Raw genomic sequence first — 23,196 nt, 5'->3', positions numbered from 1 at the left:
TCCTTAATTTACAGCTATCTAAAGATTTTTCTGATTATTCAAAGAGGAACTCTACTTTGAAAACTAAAAATTAATGAAGTGCTGAGATGAGGGAGGATATCCCATGCAAATAAATGTGTTTATGGTTGGTTTCTTAAACCCAATTGGCCACTATCAAGAGTATTATGAAACAAAACTGGGAAAAGATTGGTGTTTTGGGAAATACTCATTCATTTAATCATTCACTCATTTATTTAGTAAATATTCATTGATTGCTTACTGTAAGCCAGGCGTTGTTCTATTTGCTGGGAATTTAATGCTGAGGATAAACAACCAGGGTTCAGTCATGAGAGAATTTATAATCTCATGAGGATAAACAAGTAAAGAAGTAATTAAGCAAATATACTTTCAGGTGTTGATAAAAGTTATGAAGGAAGTAAGCAAGATGATAGAGAGTAAATGAAAGAGAAAACTTATTTAGACAGAATGGGAAGGTAAATCCTCTTGGAGGAGGTCACATTTTCACTGAGGACTGAAGTATGAGAAAATGTTCCTTATATCTGAGGCCAAATGAATCAGAATTATGCAGGAGTCTTGGTTAGAAAAGAGTGTTGCAAATGCAATGAGATTCCATTGAATTCCATTTTAAGCAGAAAGTAACAGAATCTGATTTTTTGACAAATTAAGAAAAAACTAGTATTTTATTATTCTGTAATTCAAGGTATCATTATGCCTAGTTTTCTAAATAATTTTAATTGAGTATAATTTGTATTTGTATTAAACCACTGGGTTAGGGATGATGAAAATATTACAATTTATATCTGAAACTTTTTCTTGAATACAAACTAAAATAATAAGAAAGATTTTACTATGCAGTTAATATGTTGTACTCACATCTTAGATAAGATATTCACCCTAAAACCCAGCTTATATTTTATTAACTAAATTATATGTCTTAAATCAATTATAATACAAATTGTGATTTAAACCAACATTAAGAATAAGAGAACACATTACCACACAAGAAGTATAACAGGCTTGAATAGCTGGATATTTAAGGCTTGGTCACTGTTTCTCTGTGGATTCTTTTGATTCTGGCTTCATTATGTCAGCTTAGTCTTTAGGTTGGCTTCTACTGTGGTCACAGCAGGGCAGCAGGAGTGATAGGGGCTTCCTTGTTTGTGTTTAGTATAAGAACTAACTAGTATAACAACCTCCTTGTTTGTGTTTAGTATAACAGTATATCATTTAATATCAAAGAAAACCCCTGTCCTATTATCTAGCTGTGTCACCCATCTATAGATGAATAATAGTCATTTTGCCGTATGATAACTTACTAATGTTTGGATCACTGAAATAATTATAGAAAAAAGGTAGTGGGGTTTTAATATTTGGTTTACTCAAATTTAAGACCTGCCTCCCTAGAACTAGGTGTAACATGAGATTTTCTTGCACGGGTAAGAGATGGATTTGTTCCACATTTCACTCCCTCCAAAAACCAGTGTCCCCAAAAAACATAAAATTGGGGCATGAATTCCAGTTGGGTGATAAGAAGTATTGAATATTTAGTTATAAGAAAAAAATTTTAAGCTATACATGAATTTGAAAGTACATGGATCATATGCCTAAGTATGTACAAAGCTGACTGAAATGTAAACATAACTGAAGTAAACTCTAGAAAAAAGAGAAGATTTTTAAAAGATATTAGAATTTTAAAATTCTAGGAATAGGATCATCTTTTGTCTTCCATTGGATCACTTTGTCCAAATATGACTAAAGATGTGAGAGGAATTGCATCTTGCTAAAAAATCTGGATTCCCCCCCGCCACAAGTATTCTTCTGCAGATATTAGTATGAGTCTGGAAGGTTTCTTTCATTTTCTTCAGTAATCTGCAGATTTCAGAGTCAAATAATTCTTTCTCAAAGTTTATTCTATCTACCATTTAAGAACTCTGCCACCATGACTGAGTAAACTCCTTAGTCTCACAATCTTTACTGAAAAAAAAAAAATTTAAAAATACCTGCTTATAATGTTGACACAGTGTATTCTTGTTGTATGGATTATCTCATATGCTACTGGATTTTTTATAGCTTGACTTGTAGTGATAATATTTCTCAGGCTAACTGATTCTGAGACAGCTGAATGTTTGAAGACAATAGCACTTCCTTCAAAGGTGCATCATTAATAAGTGATTTTGAGGACATTGCCATGTACTCTTCTATTTATATATTTTCTGGTTTATATTAGATATGTTACAGTATATGCTTGATTTGCTGTTGATTCTGCAAAGGCCTGAAACACCTTCAGTAAGTTCAGTTTCTTGGAACAGATGATTCAATTTGCCTGCCACTGTTTTAAAGGATTGTTGTCACCACTTTTAAGTGTCTCTGGACTTTTCTGAATTTCTGTTTTCAGGTTTATTTTTTCTTGTTCCCCCATTGTGCTTTCTTTTTTTTTTTTATGATGAGAATTAATTCTCTTCTGTTAATTATACTTGAAGACCTCAGATTCTCATAACACACAAGGGTTCTGATATTAATAACAAACAGCTTTTTTTTCTAAACCACTGAAATTTTTATGACAGCATATTTAAACAGGGGATTGTTTAAAAGTTTTCATAATACTAAGCTGCTAACATTTTTTACAATATCTCCTGAGTTTTTCCATGATTGGGATTATCTAAAAGCAGCCCTTCTGTACCAGCCCAGCAGTATGCTCAGCTAATCATAAGCATCAAGAATATTTTCAAATTCTCCCTTGTAGAATTTGTTCTTGTTTTGTTTGTTTTAATGAATCATTCTCAGTGTCCTTGCCAATGCTTATTTTTAGTGTCTCATGATCTGGGAATTGATATAATGAATACTAAATCTTATTTTCCTTGCGTATTAAGGTAGTTAAGAGAACTTGCTCTAGAAATTAAAAGTTTTTCATGTATTTGCTCTTCTTCTGGAAAGCCACTTAGAGCATGACTGCAAATCTCTATGTGGACAATCTGCATTGTATTTTCTGCATTGGGTGATATTTTCATGGTGGAAATAGAAGTGATATGGAGATATAAGAGTGCTACATCTTGCAGGGAACCCAAATCCGGTGCTCTGTGACAACTTAGAGGCATGGGATGGGGAGGGAAGTGGAGGGGGGTTTAAGAGGAAGGGGGCATATATATATATATGTATAGCTATGGATGATTGCTATGTTGATATATGGCATAAACTGTCCTAATATTTTAAAGTAATCATCCTCTAATTAAAAAAAGGAGTGCTCTCTCTATATTCCATAGGTGTCTGGCCTATGGAATAATAATTATTGAGGAAAGGTGTAGGTAGCCTCCATTTATGAATAAAAGAGATGAACTAATGATTTGTGGTCACAGTTTACTTAGAGAAGATTGTTATGCTTCTTGCCTTCAAAGTAATTCAACAAGTAAATATGGTGATTGTTATTAAAATTTGTTTTGATATCTCACTTATTCCTTCACTCAGTGAATATTTATTGAGGATTTTCCCCAATGTATAGGCATGAGGCTAAGCACTGGAGACACAATGAACAACAAAACATACATGGTTTTTATATAGAGCTTCTGGGCTAATGGTGGTGGGGGCAAAATATAAAGAAACCTGTTCTTATGAGCTTAACAGTGGAAAATTTCTTTGGTCCACTTATTTAAAGAAGTGATAATTTACTGGGAAGGTAAGAGTTAAGGGGGAGTTTCCTATGTGGCATTAGTGGTAAAGAACCCACCTACCAATGCAGGAGACATAAGAGAGACAGAGAGATGTGGGTTTGATCCCTGGGTCAGGAAGATCCCCTGGAGGAGGGCAAGACAACCCACTCCAGTGTTCTTGCCTGGAGAATACCATAGACAGGGGAGCCTAGTGAGCTATCATCCATAGTGTTGCAAAGAGTCCAACTTGACTGAAGAAACTCAGCATGCACACAAGAGTTGAGAGGAAAGAAAAACCCTTTCTGGGAGGAGAAATCATTTATATAAGGGACCTTAGTTGCAGGAAAGTGTAAGGCTTGAGAAGAGGGTGTGGACCTGAGAGGCAAGATAGAGATAAGGCTGAAGAAGATGGAAGCCAGGTCATGCATAGGCTTCATTTTCACATTAAGACATTTTATATCTTTTGTAAGAAAAAAGATATAAAATACTACAGACTTCCATAAGAGGAGGTAACATAAACAGACTCACATTTTGAAGTCATCACCCTGGCTGTGTTTCTGAACTATAGATATTCATCTAAATCTAAATGCTATGCTTATTTATTTTTATATGTTTCATTTTCTTTTTAATTTTTACTTTTCCCCCAGACATACATCTGTTTTCTTCCTTGATCTTTTAAATGATCAAACTTATTTGTCATTTTGTTGAATCCCCTATTTTAAAAATTAGAAGGTCACATATTTTAGTCTTGAGATATTCATCTCAAATTGACTCAGTCACAAAGAACCACATGTACTTTTCTAGGGACAAAAGTGGCTCTACATGATATTGCTTTGACATTTGATTAACTGTTATTTTTCCCCGTTTGGCTATTACTGATATTTGAAACATTTTACAGATTTGCTCTTTGTAATAACATCCTGTCCATCAGTTAGTTTCAATGGCAAGATTTCTGAGCACAACTCCTACTGACATCAACAACAGTTCTGGGAACCAGTTCAAGAACAGGCTTGGCTCAGAGTCTGAAGTGGTCTATAGAGGTGACTTCATCTACTTTTTCAGTTTGATAGATATGGACTATTCTTAGAATTTGTTTACAGAAGATATCACTATGACTAAGATCTAATGAAAAGAATATTTTATATTTACATGCCCACTGCATACAGGGTGTTAATGTCTCACCTTCTTTTCCCCCAATATAAATCCTTACCCATATGTATTTTTTATATAATTATGTATCATGAGATATTTCAGAAAATGAACCTAAAATGCCTTATTTGAGATTTATTCCATTTGCTGAGGAGAAGGCAATGGCAACCCACTTCAGTACTCTTGCCTGGAAAATCCCATGGATGGAGGAGCCTGCTAGGCTCCGAAGAATCGGACACAACTGAGAGATTTCATTTTCACTTTCATGCGTTGGAAAGGCAACCCACCCTTCATTTCATGAAGGAAATGGCAACCCGCTCCAGTATTCTTGCCTGGAGAATCCCAGGGACAGAGGAGATTCGTAGGCTGCCATCTATGCGGTCGTACAGAGTTGGACACTACTGAAGCGACTTAGCAGCAGCAGCAGCCATTTGCTGAGATCCTCAGTTCAGTTCAGTTCAGTTCAGTCGCTCAGGCGTGTCTGACTCTTTGCGACCCCAAGAATCTCAGCATGCCAGGCCTCCCAGTCCATCACCAACTCCCGGAGTTCACTCAAACTCATGCCCATCAAGTCAGTAATGCCATCCAGCCATCTCATCCTCTGTCATCACCTTCTCCTCCTGCCCCCAATCCCTCCCAGCATCAGGGTCTTTTCTAATGAGTCAACTCTTCACATGAGGTGGTCAAAGTATTGGAGTTACAGCTTCAGCATCAGTCCTTGCAATGAACACCCAGGACTGATCTCCTTTAAGATGGACTGGTTGGATCTCCTTGCAGTCCAAGGGACTCTCAAGAGTCTTCTCCAACACCACAGTTCAAAAGCATCAATTTTTCGGCACTCAGCTTTCTTCACAGTCCAACTCTCACATCCATAAATAACCACTGGAAAAACCATAGCCTTGACCAGATGGACCATAGCTGGCAAAGTAATGTCTCTGCTTTTTAAATGCTATCTAGGTTGGCCATAACTTTCCTTCCAAGGAGTAAGCATCTTTTAATTTCATGGCTGCAGTCACCATCCACAGTGATTTTGGAGTCAAAAAAAAAAGTAAAGTCTGACACTGTTTCCACTGTCTCCCCATCTATTTCCCGTGAGGTGATGGGACCAGATGCCATGATCTAAGTATTCTGAATGTTAAACTTTAAGCCAATTTTTTCACTCTCCTCTCACTTTCATCAAGAGGCTTTTCAGTTCTTCTTCACTCTCTGCCATAACGGGGGTGTCATCTGCATATCTGAGGTTACTGATATTTCTCCCGGCAATCTTTATTCCAGCTTGTGCTTCTTCCAGTCCAGCGTTTCTCATGATGTACTCTGCATATAAGTTAAGTAAGCAGGGTGACAATACACAGGCTGGATGTACTCCTTTTCCTATTTGGAACCAGTCTGTTGTCCCATGTCCAATTCTAACTGTTGCTTGCTGACCTGCATACAGGTTTCTCAAGAGGCAAGTCAGGTGGTCTGGTATTTCCATCTCTTTCACAATTTTCCACAGTTTATTGTGATCCACACAGTCAAAGGCTTTGGCATAGTCAATAAAGCAGAAATAGATGTTTTTCTGGAACTCTCTTGCTTTTTTGATGATCCAGCAGACATTGGAAATTTGATCTCTGCTTCTTCTGCCTTTTCTAAAATCAGCTTGAACATCTGGGATTTCTCAGTTCACATATTTATTGCTGAAGCCTGGCTTGGAGAATTTTGAGCATTACTTTACTAGTGTGTGAGATGAGTGTAATTGTGCGGTAGTTTGAGCATTCTTTGGGATTGCCTTTCTTAGGGATTGGAATGAAAACTGACCTTTTCCAGTCCTGCGGCCACTGCTGAGTTTTTAAAAGTTGCTGGCATATCGAGTGCAGCATTTTCACAGCATCATCTTTCAGGATTAGAAAAAGCTAAGCTGGAATTCCATCACATCCACTAGCTCTGTTTGCAGTGATGCTTTCTAAACCCACTTAACTTCACATTCCAGGATGTCTGGCTCTAGGTGAGTGATCACACCATTGTGATTATCTGGCTCATGAAGATCTGTTTTGTACAGTTCTTCTGTGTATTATTGCCACCTCTTCTTAATATTTTCTGCTTCTGTTAGGTCCATACCATTTCTGTCCTTTATCGAACCCATCTTTGCCTGAAATGTCCCCTTGATATCTCTAATTTTCTTAAAGAGATCTCTTGTCTTTCCCGTTCTGTTGTTTTCCTCTATTTCTTTGCATTAATTGCTGAGGAAGGCTTTCTTGTCTCTCCTGGCTATTCTTTGGAACTCTGCATTCAAATGGGAATATCTTTCCTTTTCTCCTTTGCTCTTCGCTTCTCTTTTCACAGCTATTTGTAAGGCCTCCTCAGACAACCATATTGTCTTTTTGCATTTCTTTTCCATGGGTATGGTCTTGACCCTGTCTCCTGTTCAATGTCATGAACCTCCATCCATAGTTAATCATGCTCTCTGTCTATCATATCTAGTCCCTTAAATCTATTTCTCACTTCCACTGTATAGTCATAAGGGATTTGATTTAGGTCATATGTGAATGGTCTATTGGTTTTCCCTACTTTCTTCAGTTTAAGTCTGAATTTGGCAATAAGGAGTTCATGATCTGAGCCACAGTCACCTCCTGGTCTTGTTTTTGCTGACTGTATGGAGCTTCTCCATCTTTGGCTGCAAAGAATATAATCAATCTGATTTTGGTGTTGACCATCTGGTGATGTCCATGTGTAGAGTCTTCTCTTGTGTTGTTGGAAGAGGCTGTTTGCTATGACCAGTGCGTTCTCTTGGCAAAACTCTATTAGCCTTTGTCCTGCTTCATTCTGTACTCCAAGGCCAAATTTGCCTGTTACTTCAGGTGTTTCTTGACTTCCAACTTTTGCATTCCAGTCCCCTATAATGAAAAGGACATATTTTTTGGGTGTTAGTTCTAAAAGGTCTTATAGGTCTTCATAGAACTGTTCAACTTCAGCTTCTTCAACGTTACTGGTTGGGGCATAGGCTTGGATTACCATGATATTGAATGGTTTGCCTTGGAAACGAACAGAGATCATTCTGTCATTTTTGAGACTGCATCCAAGTACTGCATTTTGGACTCTTTTGTTGACTATGATAGCTACTCCATTTCTGCTAAGGGATTCCTGCCCACAGTAGTAGATATAATGGTCATCTGAGTTAAATTCACCCATTCCTGTCCATTGTAGTTCACTGATTCCTAGAATGTCGACATTCACTCTTTCCATCTCCTGTTTGACCACTTCCAATTTGCCTTGATTCATGGACCTAACATTCAAGGTTCTTATGCAATATTACTCTTTATAGCATCAGACCTTGCTTCTATCACCAGTCCCATCCACAACTGGGTATTATTTTTGCTTTGGCTCCATCCCTTCATTCTTTCTAGAGTTATTTCTCCACTGATCTCCAGTAGCATATTGGGTACCTACTGACCTCGGGAGGTCCTCTTTCAGTATCCTATCATTTTGCCTTCTCATACTGTTCACAGGGTTCTCAAGGCAAGAATACTGAAGTGGTTTGCCATTCCCTTCTCCAGTGGACCACATTCTGTCAGACCTCTCCACCATGACCCATACGTCTTGGGTGGCCCCACACAGCATGGCTTAGTTTCATTGAGTTAGACAAGGCTGCGTTCCTGTGATCAGATTGGCTAGTTTTCTGTGATTATGGTTTTTGTGTGTCTGCCCTCTGATGCCCTCTTGCAACACCTACCATCTTACTTGGGTTTCTCTTACCTCCGACATGAGGTACCTCTTCACGGCTGCTCCAGCAAAGTGCAGCCGCTGCTCCTTACCTTGGAGGAGGGGTATCTTCTCACAGCCGCCTCTCCTGACCTTGAACGTGGAGTAGCTCCTCTCAGCCCCCCTACGCCCCGCAGCAGCTGCTCCTTTGTCAAAGTCCATGTCAACCAAACTCTTTTTTTGAAACTGATTAAAGTGTTTGCCACTCTTTTCTTTATATATCAGCTATATTCCTGTTTTTTTCCTTAATAACCATACAGGATGACACATTCTCACTTGGAAGATTGTGTCCTCTATGAGGTTTTTTTTTTTTCCCTCTTGATTTATAAAAATACTTTGTTCTCCACATCTGTGTCCCCAACCATCAATACTTACTGTCTTCAATGAGTGCTTATTGAATGCATGACAGGAGGTTAGAATATCAATGAAGGAAAAAGTGGATAGTGGGTCTTGAGAAATTAGTGTGCCCATATAAAGGAAAAAAAAAAAAAAATCATGTACAAGTGTCACTTATCATTGATTAGTGAGTATAGTAATTGTATACAAGTAGATGGATTAAAGGAACACTTGAGAATATGCAAAACTTTCTCTATGTGTTACATAGAAGAAAGAGTATACAACAAAAAAAAATAAATAATTTTCCATCTTGTTGTCACTGTAACCTTAAAATAACTTTTAAAATATAAGGACTCTTCAATAATGAACAGTTAATGGCATAAAAATGTGATTCCCTTTCCATCCATCTCACCCTATCCTCCCCTCTCCCTATGACCATAAGTCTATTCTTTATGCCTGTTTCTCCACTGCTGCCCTGTAAATAAGTTCTTCAGTACCATTATTCTAGATTCCATATATATGTGTTAGAATGCAATATTTGTCTTTGTTTTCCTCACTCACTTAACTCTGTATAATAGGCTCTAGGTGCATCCACTTCATCAGAACTGACTCAAATGTGTTCCTTTTTATGGCTGAGTAATATTCAGTTGTGTATATGTACCACAATTTTTTATCCATTATCAATCTGGAGGGGTGGAATGAGGAGGGAGATGAGAGGGAATTTCAAAAGGGATGGGATATATGTATACCTACGGCTGATTCATATTGAGGTTTGACAGAAAACAACAAAATTCTGTAAAGCAATTATCCTTCATTAAAAAAGTAAATTAAAAAAAAAAAAAAAAAAAAAAAACGTGATTCCCTGGCTTGAATTTCTAGTGAGATGATGTTTTCAAATTGTGGTGCTGGAGAAGACTCTTGAGAGTTCCTTGGAGAGCAAGGCAATCAAACCATTCAATCTTGAAGGAAATAAACCCTGAATATTCATTGGAAAGATTGATGCTGAAGCTGAAATTCCAATATTTGGCCACCTGATGCAAAGGACTGACTCATTGAAAAGAACCTCATGCTGGGAAAGATTGAGGGCAAGAGGAGAAGGGGGAAGCAGAGGACGAAATGGTTATATAACATCACTGACCCAATGGACATGAGTTCCAGGAGATGGTGAAGGACAGAGAAGTCTGGCATGCTGCAGTCCATGGCGTCTCAAAGTTGGACACGACTTAGTGACTGAACAAAAACAACAACACAAACATATTTTTATACCAAGCTTCTTAAAACACACACACACACACACACACACACACAACTGAGTAATCAAAATGAAGTCCCAAACTCAGACACTGTGAGATAAATGATTAGACCTGAAAAAAAAAAAAGACAAAAAAAGAGTAAGTTTAGAGTCTCTGACCTTAAAATGACAAGTTTTCCTAAACTCTATGCCACTTCTCTTTTAGTCATCTTGCTGCTCTTTTCTAGGGTGAAGTTTCACAGGAATTGCAATTATTTCACCTGTCCCACTTCCTCCACTGCCACTCTTTTCCCACACTTCAGAGTGATAAACTGTGTCAGCACACTAATCCATCTTTTTGTCTACATCAAATTTGCATATTTGGTACACCTGGTTTCAGAATTCAGGTTCATTTAGGTGGAGTCCAGGAGCTACAGACAGCTGGAGTGAGGTTAAGCCTTCCCGGAACAAACTTTTTAAAATTTCAACTGGAAACGTTTCCACAATTAGCTGACACCATAAAGGGTCATGCTCCTTTGGTTAAGACTTGACTGGATTAACCCCAACTCTACCCCTTCCCTGGTGGCTTATTCGGTAAAGAATCTACTTGCAAGCAGGAGACCAGACTTCAACCTCTGGGTCAGGAAGATCCCCTTGGGAAGGAAATGGCAACCCACTCCAGTTTTCTTGCCTGGGAAATTAAATGGACAGAAGAATCTGGCTGGCTACTGTCCAAGGGGTCACAAGAGTCAGACACGACTTAGCAACTAAACCACCACCACCTATCCCCAACATTGAAGAAGTATGCTATGGGGCTGAGTAAAGTAGTGAAAGAAAAAGAAATGGAAATATTACCTTTCTTATAAATGTTGGGTCACAGTTAGGCCTTCATATGGATTTTCACCCCTGCATGCAGCAACTATTTATTTGGCCAAGATAACCACAAGCTGTTAAATTGGTTTGAAGTGACCCTTGACACTTCAAAGCACCTTAAAGCCAGAAAAAGAAGACAGAAAATTCTGCACATAGTTGGAAATTAAGAAATATGGCAGTAGCTGTTTGTAAGGGGTCATTTCCTACATCTGTTTTGTGGCCTTGGTGGGATTTGCTTGGTTAGGGAAAAGAGAAGGAAGGGAAATTTTATGTGGGAAAGGGAACTGGAGATTAACGCAGCTAATGGCAGCAGCTGTGAGTATGGTTTTTTGGGGGATGGACCAGCCTCATCCACAGATCTTCCTGGTTGAGTGAACAACAGCACTGCCAGTGAGAAGCCAACTGAGTATAAGACTAAGGAGTTGCTCAGGCTGAACCAAGTGGACTACCAGAAGCAGGAGTTGGGTATTCTAAACCAAGACAGGCTCTAGAATGTCTTACTGTGTCTTTGAAATTATCTCATGGTTTCAATACCCACATGCTTCTGATACAGATTTGATGCATTGTGGAGGACAAAACCATTGTGATCCTATTCTGTGATGTCCTGTCCACTCAAGGTTACTGAAGTCGACCATAGTTTACCCTGTGGATGTTGGTCTAGGCAAGGGTATTTTGGTATTTCATGGCCAAGTGGCCCATGACATGTTTCACCTGTGTCTCTTTATTGACTCTTATCCCCACTATCAGATTGTTATACAGGTTGTTCAGCTTGGGAAGATTTGAGTTGGAATAAAACTTGATTCTAGTAAAATACATCACTTGTATCCAACTAGTCTTCAAGAATTTCTGTTTGCTGACGGGGATTTTTCTGTTTGAGGAATCCATCCAGGTGTGACTGTTACGGTTGCTATCACCTTGATTGTGCTACATGTCCAGGACCTTATGAGTGGCAACAGTAAATGGCATTGAGGAAGGTCTCATTGATAGAGCAACAAAATGATATTTTCTGAGCCAGGAGAAGATGGTCTTGGTACATAACTCCTTGGAAAATAATCCCTCTTGTATGTCAACACGAATCCCATTAGGTAGCTCTCCATAATGAGGCATGAGTACAGTGCGTGGGTCTGGAGGTGCTTCCTCTGATCCTAAGAATACAATCAAAATATCCTTTCAGCGTCAGTTACAAGGGGGCATTAGGATAAAGTTGTTATTTGTATATGAATGGAAACCTGAATATTTTGTTGAAACTCAAATTTACAAGCTAATGAATCTGTTTCCCTAATGTTTTATCTGCTTCTTGATGTTCCAGGAGCTTAAAAATTCTCTCTAGTTGTTTACGCTTACTCCTAGAAGAAATACAAATTACATGCTTTTCTGGAAAAATTCAGAAAACTAACAATTCTATTACTGTGGCTGGGATAATCTAACCCAGTTTTGTAAACTTTTATATTAGTGAAAGCAAAGAAAAGAGTGTCTTTTCTACCATGGCTTGATTCACATTCACATAAAAAATTGAAAATTTCCAAGATATTTCTCTTATTATATGTTATATACTCTGACTTTTTTTATCTTTCTCAATAAAATATTGGCTGTACCTTGTGAATCTAATTCCATTATCCAGTAATGGATCATGCTGTCCAGCTAGAAAAGGAGTGCTGTAACAGGAACCATATAGAAATGACACTTGGCTTGTATTGTCCTTTTTTTTTTTTTTAATGACCTCCCACAAAATGGCATTTCCAAAAAAACCTTTCCTTTGTATTGCCTTAAGCAAAACTACATGGTCACTTGTGTTTTCCTTCTGTCTGATACAAATCTTTGCAGATGTTCACTGTATAGTGTTTTTGAGCTCAGTTGCCTGGTTTCCAAAATATACTTGTGTACAAGATTACTTATTTTTGTTTGTGCTGTTTTCTCAGAGAGAATCATGAAATGACCACCTAACACTTAGGAAAAAAAGAAGCAAAATGTTAATTCCAAACAATAAAATATGGTGAAATATCTAGGAAAAATTAGTCATAGAGGACATCACTGAGAGAAATGGCAAATTTCAAAAAAAATGTTAATTACATGATGATATCCAAATTTGATTTCCTGATAATGGTAATTTGTATAGTATTTTTATAGGAGAATATCCTTGTTCTTGAAAAATACATACTGAAGTATTTTAGGATAAAGGTGTATCATGTCTGCAATTTTCTCTCAAAAGGTAAATGATTCAGAAAAATTATGTATGAGAATGTGTTCATGCAAAAAAAAGAGTCATGAAATGATAAACAAGTAATCCAAAAAGGTTAACCCTTGTTTAGTTCAAACATATTGGAGCTGTTTATACCATTCTAAAGTGTTTTTGCCATGACTTCAAAATAAAAAGCTAAATAAAAACATATATACTGCTAAATAACCTGTAGTTCATGGAATAAATGGCAGTGAAAGTTAAAAAAATATTTTAGTCTGAATGATAAAAACATTACTTGTGACATGTAGTTAAAAACAACGTAGGGAGAGATTTTCAACTTTAAATGTAAAGCCTGAGACAGCCATCTAAAGAAGTAGAAAAAGAATACTCACCTTTCCCCCAAATACGCACAATTGAAGGAATAAAATAATAAAGAAAATAAAACAGAAATTAAAGAGTATGAACAAACTATAGAGGATTAACAAAGTCAAAAGTTGTTTCTTTGAAAAGTCAAATAAAATTGACAAACTTCTGCTAAGATTTATCTAGTAAAAAGAGAAGACATGATAAGCAAGTCAGAAATGAAGGGGGAGATCACTAGAGATGTTTCAGACTAAATAATAAGAGTAAACTGTTGACATGAAAAAATCTCCAAAGCAGTAAATGAACAAGTATATTTATGTTTACCAAACTTTTCTGTAGTGAGTTAGGAGAAAATCCTGAATTTATTTTATGAAGCTTGTAAAAATTTCATTTCAAAATTGATGACAAACAATACTATCATGAAAAATTACAAGTGAAACACATTTATGGGCTTAGATACATACCTCCTAAATGAAATACTAGAGTAATGAATGCAGGTATGTGTAAAAGTCCTCTATATAATCAACAGCTTGGGTTATCCAAGAGATTAAAGAAAACTTTATCAATCTGAAGAGTGGTATCTGAGAGTTACCTACCTCATTGCAACTTGAAATCATTTCTTTTGATATCAGGAAAAAGACAAACTGTCTACTCTCATTACTCTGTTTAACATTGTGCTGGAGGAGGTCTTAGACTGGATACTGAGGTAAGAAAACAATGGAAGAAAGAAACATATTGTCATATGTCATTATATGACATGATGACATGTCATCATGTCATATAACATGATTATCTACATGACAAATCCAAGAAAATAATCGACCTAATATGGAGGCTTAAGGGTTCTGGAAACAAAATAATATCAAATAATCAGTTTTTTGTTTTGTTTCTTTCTTGAGCACTGCATGGCATGCAGAACTTTCCCCACCAGAAACTGACCTGTGCCCCCTGCAGTGGAAGTGTGTAGTCTTAACCACTTGACTACCAGGAAAATCGCAGTTGTTTTTTCAAACATGAGGAGGTGAAGACAAAGAGCACAATTTGCAATCCTGGCTCATGGCACCCTTCCAGAGGAGTGGTCTTATCTTACATTGCCTACCTCCTAACTTGCAGAAGCGTCAGCAGAAACTGAGGCAGCCTTCTTAGACCACAAGATGGGAACTGTGTGCTGTGAATGGCAGAGCAGCTAGATAGGAAGTATGGAGGCTCCTTCTGAAAATATGAAATCAGCATCTACAATCTGTTTTTTATGGGAAAGAGACCTCTACTTCTATTATTTTTAAGTCAGAACTATTGTGTACTTTGCTATCAGATGAAAATCAGTTTTTACTAGGAAAAATTAGCAGAAAAGAAGTTTAAAAATACATTGCTAAAGAATCTGGAAAATAGTCATGACAATATGGGTGAAGGAATGGTCTATAGAAGCTATGAGGTCTTTAAGACAAAGTCTTTTAAAGTATAACTATTCTCTGATTAGGAAAACTGTGAACTTTGAAATTAAAAAAGTAGCTCTATTTTTTATTGCTGTAACTCTGAATATATCTATGTATATTGTGAGAATACACAATCTTAAATAGTATGCTGAAAGATTTGTAACAGTTAAATCCTTAGTTACTGTGATTGATATCTATGCCCAGGTGGATAGAGAGATAAGATTGAACCTTACAACTGGAGAAGAGTACCGCTCCTTTAGTCCTCAGGGACACAGAAATTAAGGTGGAGGCCTCATCAGGACTTCTGAAGCATTTACTCTCAGCCTATAGCAACTTGGTGTTGAGTGTGTGTTGTGTTTAAGAGTGCCCCTGTGTGTGCATGCATGCATGTGAATTGTTTATTCCAAAAAGACATATGGTTAATTTTGCCTAAGTCAATCCTAAAGGAAATCAATCCTGATTATTCATTTGAAGGACTGATGCTGAAGCTGACGCTCCAATACCTTGGCCATATGATGCAAAGAGCCAAATCATTAGAAAAGACCCTGATCCTGGGAAAGATTGAGGGCAGGAGGAGAAAGGGACGTCAGAGGGCAAGATGGTTGAATGGCATCACAAACTCAATGGACATGAGTTTGAGCAAGTTCCGGGAGATGGTGAAGGACATTGAAGACTGGTGTTCTTCAGTCCATGGGTTTGCCAAGAGTCTGATATGACTGAGGAACTGAACAACAACAACAACAATGGAAATGGAATTCATCAAATTGGAAGAGGTGGCAAATTATGTTTTGCTTCCTTCCAGCATTTTCAGGCTTTCTTCTTAGTTTCTGTTTTCTGTGTATAACATATCAGTAGCTGTCTCACCATCAAGCCAGTAGCTTACATGTCTATGAGTGCTATAGGAAAGCTTTACATTGAGCCAACAATGCACAGAGGAAAACCTTTGCATTTAGGTTGTATTTCAAGTTTTCAAATAGTTACATCATATTTTTAACTTGGGGCAAATGATTTAGTCTGCTCAGACCTCAACCACTCATTAATAAATCAAAGATATCTCCCATGTATACTCCAAAGTAGGAGAAACAGAGAACATTCTGAAGTTAAAAAATATTGGTCTGAATCTTGACTTTGTCATTATATATCAGCATTTTCTAAGCCTCATCATTCTCATCTGGCAAAATGGTAATAAGCATATATACCATGTAATTTTCTATTAATGCAAAATGTGTTAATGTAGGTGAAAGAGTATAGCACTAGACCTCCTCATATGAGTAGATCTTTAAAAAAAAAAACACTTTATTTTATTAGTTTATTCTCATTTAGGATTGTATGGAATGTCAAATGAGATAATAACAAGAACATATTTTATATTTTTAAAAGTCATTGACAATTATAGGGCAACCCAGTCTTATGTAACTACTTGTAGAAAGATCACCTCTCTCGATACTGTTTAGAATATACATCTTCTTAGTCCACAATTGTTACTATCAAGAGTGAGCTATGTGTAAGGCACAAGTAGTACCTTACATAAATTAGGTCTTTTCAAATATGTGATAGATGCCTTTTCAAATATGTGATTGGTTATTTTAATATAACATGCTAAAATGAGCTTGAACTTTACTTCTTGGGCAAAATTCATAAAATTCATATGACTCATGTGCTCATATAAACTTTATTTGTGTTCAAACACTAATTTGAAAAATATTGGATGAACTTTAATATTCATGATAAAAAATTCTCAGGTGGACTAAAACCTATTCAAGACAAATGTAAAATTAAGATCAGTTAAGAAATAATTTATTATATTCCCTTAGTGAGCTTATACTATACACCAATAATAAAATATTCAATGCCACGTCTTCTTAGAGAGAGATTTAAGAAGAAAATTATATTATATTTCACTAAAAACAAAACATGTTCTTTTTAAGGTTATTTGAAAAATTTATTTTAAGATTAAATCTCAATTACAGGAAAAAAAATTATAAAAAATTCAAACATATGGAGGCTAAATAACATGCTTCTGAATAACCAACAAATCATAGAAGAAATCAAAAAGGAAATCAAATTATGCATAGAAACGAATGAAAATGAAAACACAACAACCTAAAACCTATGGGACACTGAAAAAGCAGTGCTAAGGGGAAGGTTCATAGCATTACAGGCTTACCTCAAGAAACAAGAAAAAATTCAAATAAATAACCTAACTCTATATCTAAAGCAACTAGAGAAGGAAGAAATGAAGAACCCCAGGGTTAGTAGAAGGAAAGAAATCTTAAAAATTAGGGCAGAAATAAATGCAAAAGAAAATAAGGAGACCATAGCAGAAATCAACAAAGCTAAAAGCTGTTTTTTTGAAAAAATAAACAAAATTGACAAATCATTAACAAAACTCATTAAGAAAGGGAGAAGAACCAAATTAATAAAATTAGAAATGAAAATGGAGAGATCATGACAGACAACACTGAAATACAAAGGATCATAAGAGACTACTACCAGCAGCTCTATGCCAATAAAATGGACAACTTGGAAGAAATGGACAAATTCTTAGAAAAGTATAACTTTCCAAAACTGAACCAGAAAGAAATAGAAGATCTTAACAGACCCATCACAAGCAAGGAAATCAAAACTGTAATCACAAATCTTGCAGCAAACAAAAGCCCAGGACCAGATGGCTTCACAGCTGAATTCTACCAAAAATTTAGAGAAGAGCTAACACCTATCTTACTCGAACTCTTCCAGAAAATTGCAGAAGAAGGAAAACTTCCAAACTCATTCTATGAGGCCACTATCACCCTAATTCCAAAACCAGACAAAGATGCCACAAAAAACGAAAACCACAGGCCAATATCACTGATGAACATAGGTGCAAAAATCCTTAACAAAATTCTAGCAAACAGAATCCAACAACATAGTAAAAAGATCATACATCATGACCAAGTGGGCTTTATCCTAGGAATGCAAGGATTCTTTAATATCCACAAATCAATCAATGTAATACACCACATTAACAAATTGAAAGATAAAAACCATATGATTATCTCAATAGATGCAGAAAATGCCTTTGACAAAATTCAACATCCATTTATGATAAAAAACTCTCCAGAAAGCAGGAATAGAAGGAACATACCTCAACATAATAAAAGCTATATATATATGACAAACCCACAGCAAGCATTACCCTCAATGGTGAAAAATTGAAAGCATTTCCCCTGAAATCAGGAACAAGACAAAGGTGCCCACTCTCACCACTACTATTCAACATAGTTTTGGAAGTTTTGGCCACAGCAATCAGAGCAGAAAAAGAAGTAAAAGGAATCCACATAGGAAAATAAGTGAAACTCTCGCTGTTCGCAGATGACATGATCCTCTACATAGAAAACCCTAAAGACTCTACCAGAAAATTACTAGAGGTAATCAATGAATATAGTAAAGTTTCAGGATATAAAATAAACACACAGAAATCCCCTTCATTCCTAACAATCCCCATACACTAACAATGAGAAAACAGAAACAGAAATTAAGGAAACAATACCACTCACCATTGCAACAAAAAGAATAAAATACTTAGGAGTATATCTACCTAAAGAAACAAAAGACCTATACATAGAAAACTATAAAACACTGATGAAAGAAGTTAAAGAGGGCACAAACAGATGGAGAAATATACCGTGCTCATGGATTGGAAGAATCAATATTGTCAAAATGGCTATTCTACCCAAAGCAATCTATAGATTCAATGCAATCCCTATCAAGCTACCAACGGTATTTTTCACAGAACTAGAACAAATAATTTCACAATTTGTATGGAAATACAAAAAACCTCGAATAGCCAAAGTAATCTTGAGAAAGAAGAATGGAACTGGAGGAATCAACCTGCCTGACTTCAGACTATACTACAAAGCCACAGTCATCAAGACAGTATGGTACTGGCACAAAGACAGAAATATAGATCAATGGAACAGAATAGAAAGCCCAGAGATAAATCCATGAACCTATGGAGACCTTATCTTTGACAAAGGAGGCAAGAATATACAATGGAAAAAAGACTACCTCTTTAACAAGTGGTGCTGGGAAAACTGGTCAACCACTTGTAAAAGAATGAAACTAGAACACTTTCTAACACCATACACAAAAATAAACTCAAAATGGATTAAAGATCTAAATGTAAGGCCAAAAACTATAAAACTCCTAGAGGAGAACATAGGCAAAACACTCTCTGACATAAATCACAGCAAGATTCTCTATGACGCCACCTCTCAGAATATTGGAAATAAAAGCAAAAATAAACAAACGGGGCCTAATGAAACTTAAAAGCTTCTGCACAACAAAGGAAACTATAAGCAAGGTGAAAAGACAGCCCTCAGATTGGGAGAAAATAATAGCAAACAAAGCAACAGACAAAGGATTAATCTCAAAAATATACAAGCAACCCCTTCAGCTCAACTCCAGAAAAATAAATGACCCAATCAAAAAATGGGCCTAAGAACTAAACAGACATTTCTCCAAAGAAGACATACAAATGGCTAAAAAACACATGAAAAGATGCTCAACGTCACTCAGTATCAGAGAAACGCAAATCAAAACCACAATGAGGTACCATTACACGCCAGTCAGGATGGCTATTATCCAAAAGTTTACAAGCAATAAATGCTGGAGAGGGTGTGGAGAAAAGGGAACCCTCTTACACTGTTGGTGGGAATGCAAACTAGTACAGCCACTATGGAGAACAGTGTGGTGATTTCTTAAAAAAATTGGAAATAGAACTGCCATATGACCCAGCAATCCCACTTCTGGGCATACACACTGAGGAAACCAGATCTGAAAGAGACACGTGCACCCCTATTGTTCATCACAGCACTATTTCTAATAGCCAGGACATGGAAGCAACCTAGAAGCCCATCAGCAGACGAATGGATAAGGAAGCTGTGATACATATACACCATGCAATGTTACTCAGCCATTAAAAAGAATTCATTTGAATCAGTTCTAATGAGATGGATGAAACTGAAGCCCATTATATAGAGTGAAGTAAGCCAGAAAGATAAAGACCAATACAATATACTAATGCATATATATAGAATTTAGAAAGATGGTAACGATAACCCTATATGCAAAACAGAAAAAGAGACACAGATATACAGAACAGAATTTTGGACTCTGTGGGAGGAGGCGAGAGTGGGATATTTCAAGAGAACAGCATCAAAACATGTATATTATCTAGGGTGAAACAGATCACCAGCCCAGGCTGGATGCATGAGACAAGTGCTTGGGCCTGGTGCACTGAGAAGACCCAGAGGAATCGGGTGGAGAGGGAGGTGGGAGGGGGGTATCGGTATGGGGAATACATGTAAATCCATGGCTGATTCATGTCAATGTATGACAGAAACCACTACAATATTGTAAAGTAATTAGCCTCCAACTAATAAAAATAAATGAATAAATAAATAAATAAAATATACTTAAAACATATTATTTTAAAAAATTCTATAGTGATTGCTCTAAGTAATAAAAAAGTCTCACAATTTTTAAATTTTCAGTGAACTATTTTAAGATTAGTTTTTTAAATAATTCATCTATTTCTGGATTACATAAAATTGAAATAAGCTAATAATACATTTTTAATGTTCATTGTATAAACTCTAAAGTTCTTCCTTCATGTTTCTTTCAATAATCAATTAAAATTAAATTTTTAGAAGTAAATTAAATACTATAGTATTAGAAGATGTGTGATCATACGGGAATTTGTGGTGGTTCAGTGGTTAAGACTCTATGCTTCCACTGCAGGCATCATAGGTTCAATCCTTGATCTGGGAATTAAGATACCACATACTGTGTGAAATAGCCAAAAATAATAATAAATAGATAATAAGATTTAGGGTTATATAACATAAACGTTCTTTCTAAACATCTAACATATGATTAGAAAGAATATAGTTAGGTCAATAAGAAGGAAGAAGCTGATTAAAATTTGTGGTATAAGAAACAAAGAGAATTCAGAAATAGATCTGTATTTCATGCTGGAAGCTAATTTAATCTGGGCTTTAAAAATTAAGCAAATCTTGATAAATGTTATAAGACAAGACAATCATTTATATTAGGAAAATAATATTGAAACACAGACATAGTATATCTGCTTGCTGAGAAATAAACATATACCTTTGATATAACTAAAAGATTCATACTGAAGAATAATGAAATGCAATAGCAGACAGAAAAGAAAAAAAAAAGGTGGTCAAGTAATTAGACAGTTTTAAATGGTAGGCAAAAGTAAGTTATTTTTAAAGAATAAGCAGCATATTAGAGCAGGATCAAGATTACACAATAGGAAGACCCTGAACTCATCCCATCCCATGGCATACCAAAATTACCACTACTTACAAAGTGAGTGTCTATGAGAATAATCCAACAGAAAAGCTATTCCACAACTAAAGATATAAAAAGGAGTCTTTATATGATATGGGTAGTAGGGACAGAGATGTGGTCTAGTGAGAACCCACATCTGTGGGTCAGTGACCCACAAATGAGAAAGATGTCATAACTGCAGAGATCTTCTTTACAGAGTAGAGGTTCCAAACCTCACATTAGGCTCTCCAGCCCATGTCCTAAACCAAGATGAGCATTCCAGAATGTCTGTCTTTGAGAACCAGTGAGGCTTATGTTAAAGAGAGCTGGAAGCTAAACAGAGATTCTGCTTTTAGAAGGTGTGTACAAAACCTCACACGTTCTGAGTCCCAGTGTAGAAGCAATAATCTGAAAGTTACCCGAATGACCTTTTGGTGACTTTGGAGAGTCACCAAAAGTGGCAAGAGACAGCTGGGGTTCTCTCTAGGGACAGAGAGACTGGTTGCAGTTATTTTGGGGATCTTATTCTACTGTACTAATACCATCAACTGCCAAACACCATTTTTAAATCCTCTCTCTAGCCTATTAGCACTAGAGGATTTCCCTGCCTACCAGCAAACCTGCAGCAACCATTTAAGGAAGGGCCTCAAGGCCAGGGGCATAAAGGTTTTCTTGCTTACTAACACACTTATAGTAGCTGGCCCTAACATAAGAGAAAGATATGTGCAGCCCAACCAAATTAAGTGTCATCACTGGAGCATCTAGCTCTGGTGACCAGAGGGAGTGATCTACAGAGCCTCACAGAATGTTTTCTACATAAGGACACTTCTCCAAGATTGAGAGTCATAACAGACCTACTAAATACATAGAAATACATAAAAATAAAAATAGAGAATTATGTAAATGAATAGATAGAGAAATTTGTTTAAAAAAAGAAACAAAATAAAATTTCAGAAAAAAAAATGAACTAAAAGAAATAGAAATAAACAATCTATTTTATAAAAAGTTAAAAGTAATGACTATAAAGAAGCTCACTAAATAATGGATGATCACGGAATTTCATGAAGAATTAGAGAATATAAAGAAATCACCAATCAGATCTGAAATTAAATACAAGAGCTGAAATTAAAAATACACTAGAAGGAAGGCATGACAACCCACTCTAGCATTGAAACAAGTATACTATCAAGGGTGAAACAGACCACCAGCCCAGGTTGGATGCATGAGACAAGTGCTCAAGGCTGGTGCACTGGAAAGACCCAGAGGGATGGGATGGGGAGGGAGGTGGGAGAGGGGATAAGGATGGGGAACACATGTAAATCCATGGCTGACTCATGTCAATGTATGGCAAAAACCACTACAATATTGTAAAGCAATTAGCCTCCAGCTAATAAAAATAAATGAAAAAATAAAAAAATAAATTAATTAATTTAAAAAAAGTAGATAAGCTAAATTCTCCAATCAAAAAGCATAGACTGGCTAAATGGGTTAAAAAAAAAATCTGTGTGCTATCTATAAGCGACTCACTTCATATCTAAAGACACAGACTGAAATTAAGGAGATGAAAAAATACATTCCATACAAATAGAAACAAAAAGAAAGCCAGTGTAGCAACACATATATAAGATAAATAGACTTTGAAACAAAGACCATAACAAGGGCATTGCATAGCTATAAAGGGATCACTCCACCAAGAAAATATAATACTTATATATGGACCCAACATGGAAGCACCTAAATACATCAAGTAAATACTAGTAATCATGGAGGAAGAAATTTAGAGTATTTTAATAACAGTAGGGGGCTATAATACCCTAGTACATTAATGGAAATATCATACAGATAGAAAATAAATAATGAAACATTGGCTTTAAATGACACTTTAACTAGATAAACTTAATGTTATAT

Source organism: Dama dama, chromosome 30, assembly GCF_033118175.1.
Source record: "Dama dama isolate Ldn47 chromosome 30, ASM3311817v1, whole genome shotgun sequence".
Lineage (NCBI taxonomy): Eukaryota > Metazoa > Chordata > Mammalia > Artiodactyla > Cervidae > Dama > Dama dama.
Note: the sequence above shows the minus strand (reverse complement) of the source record.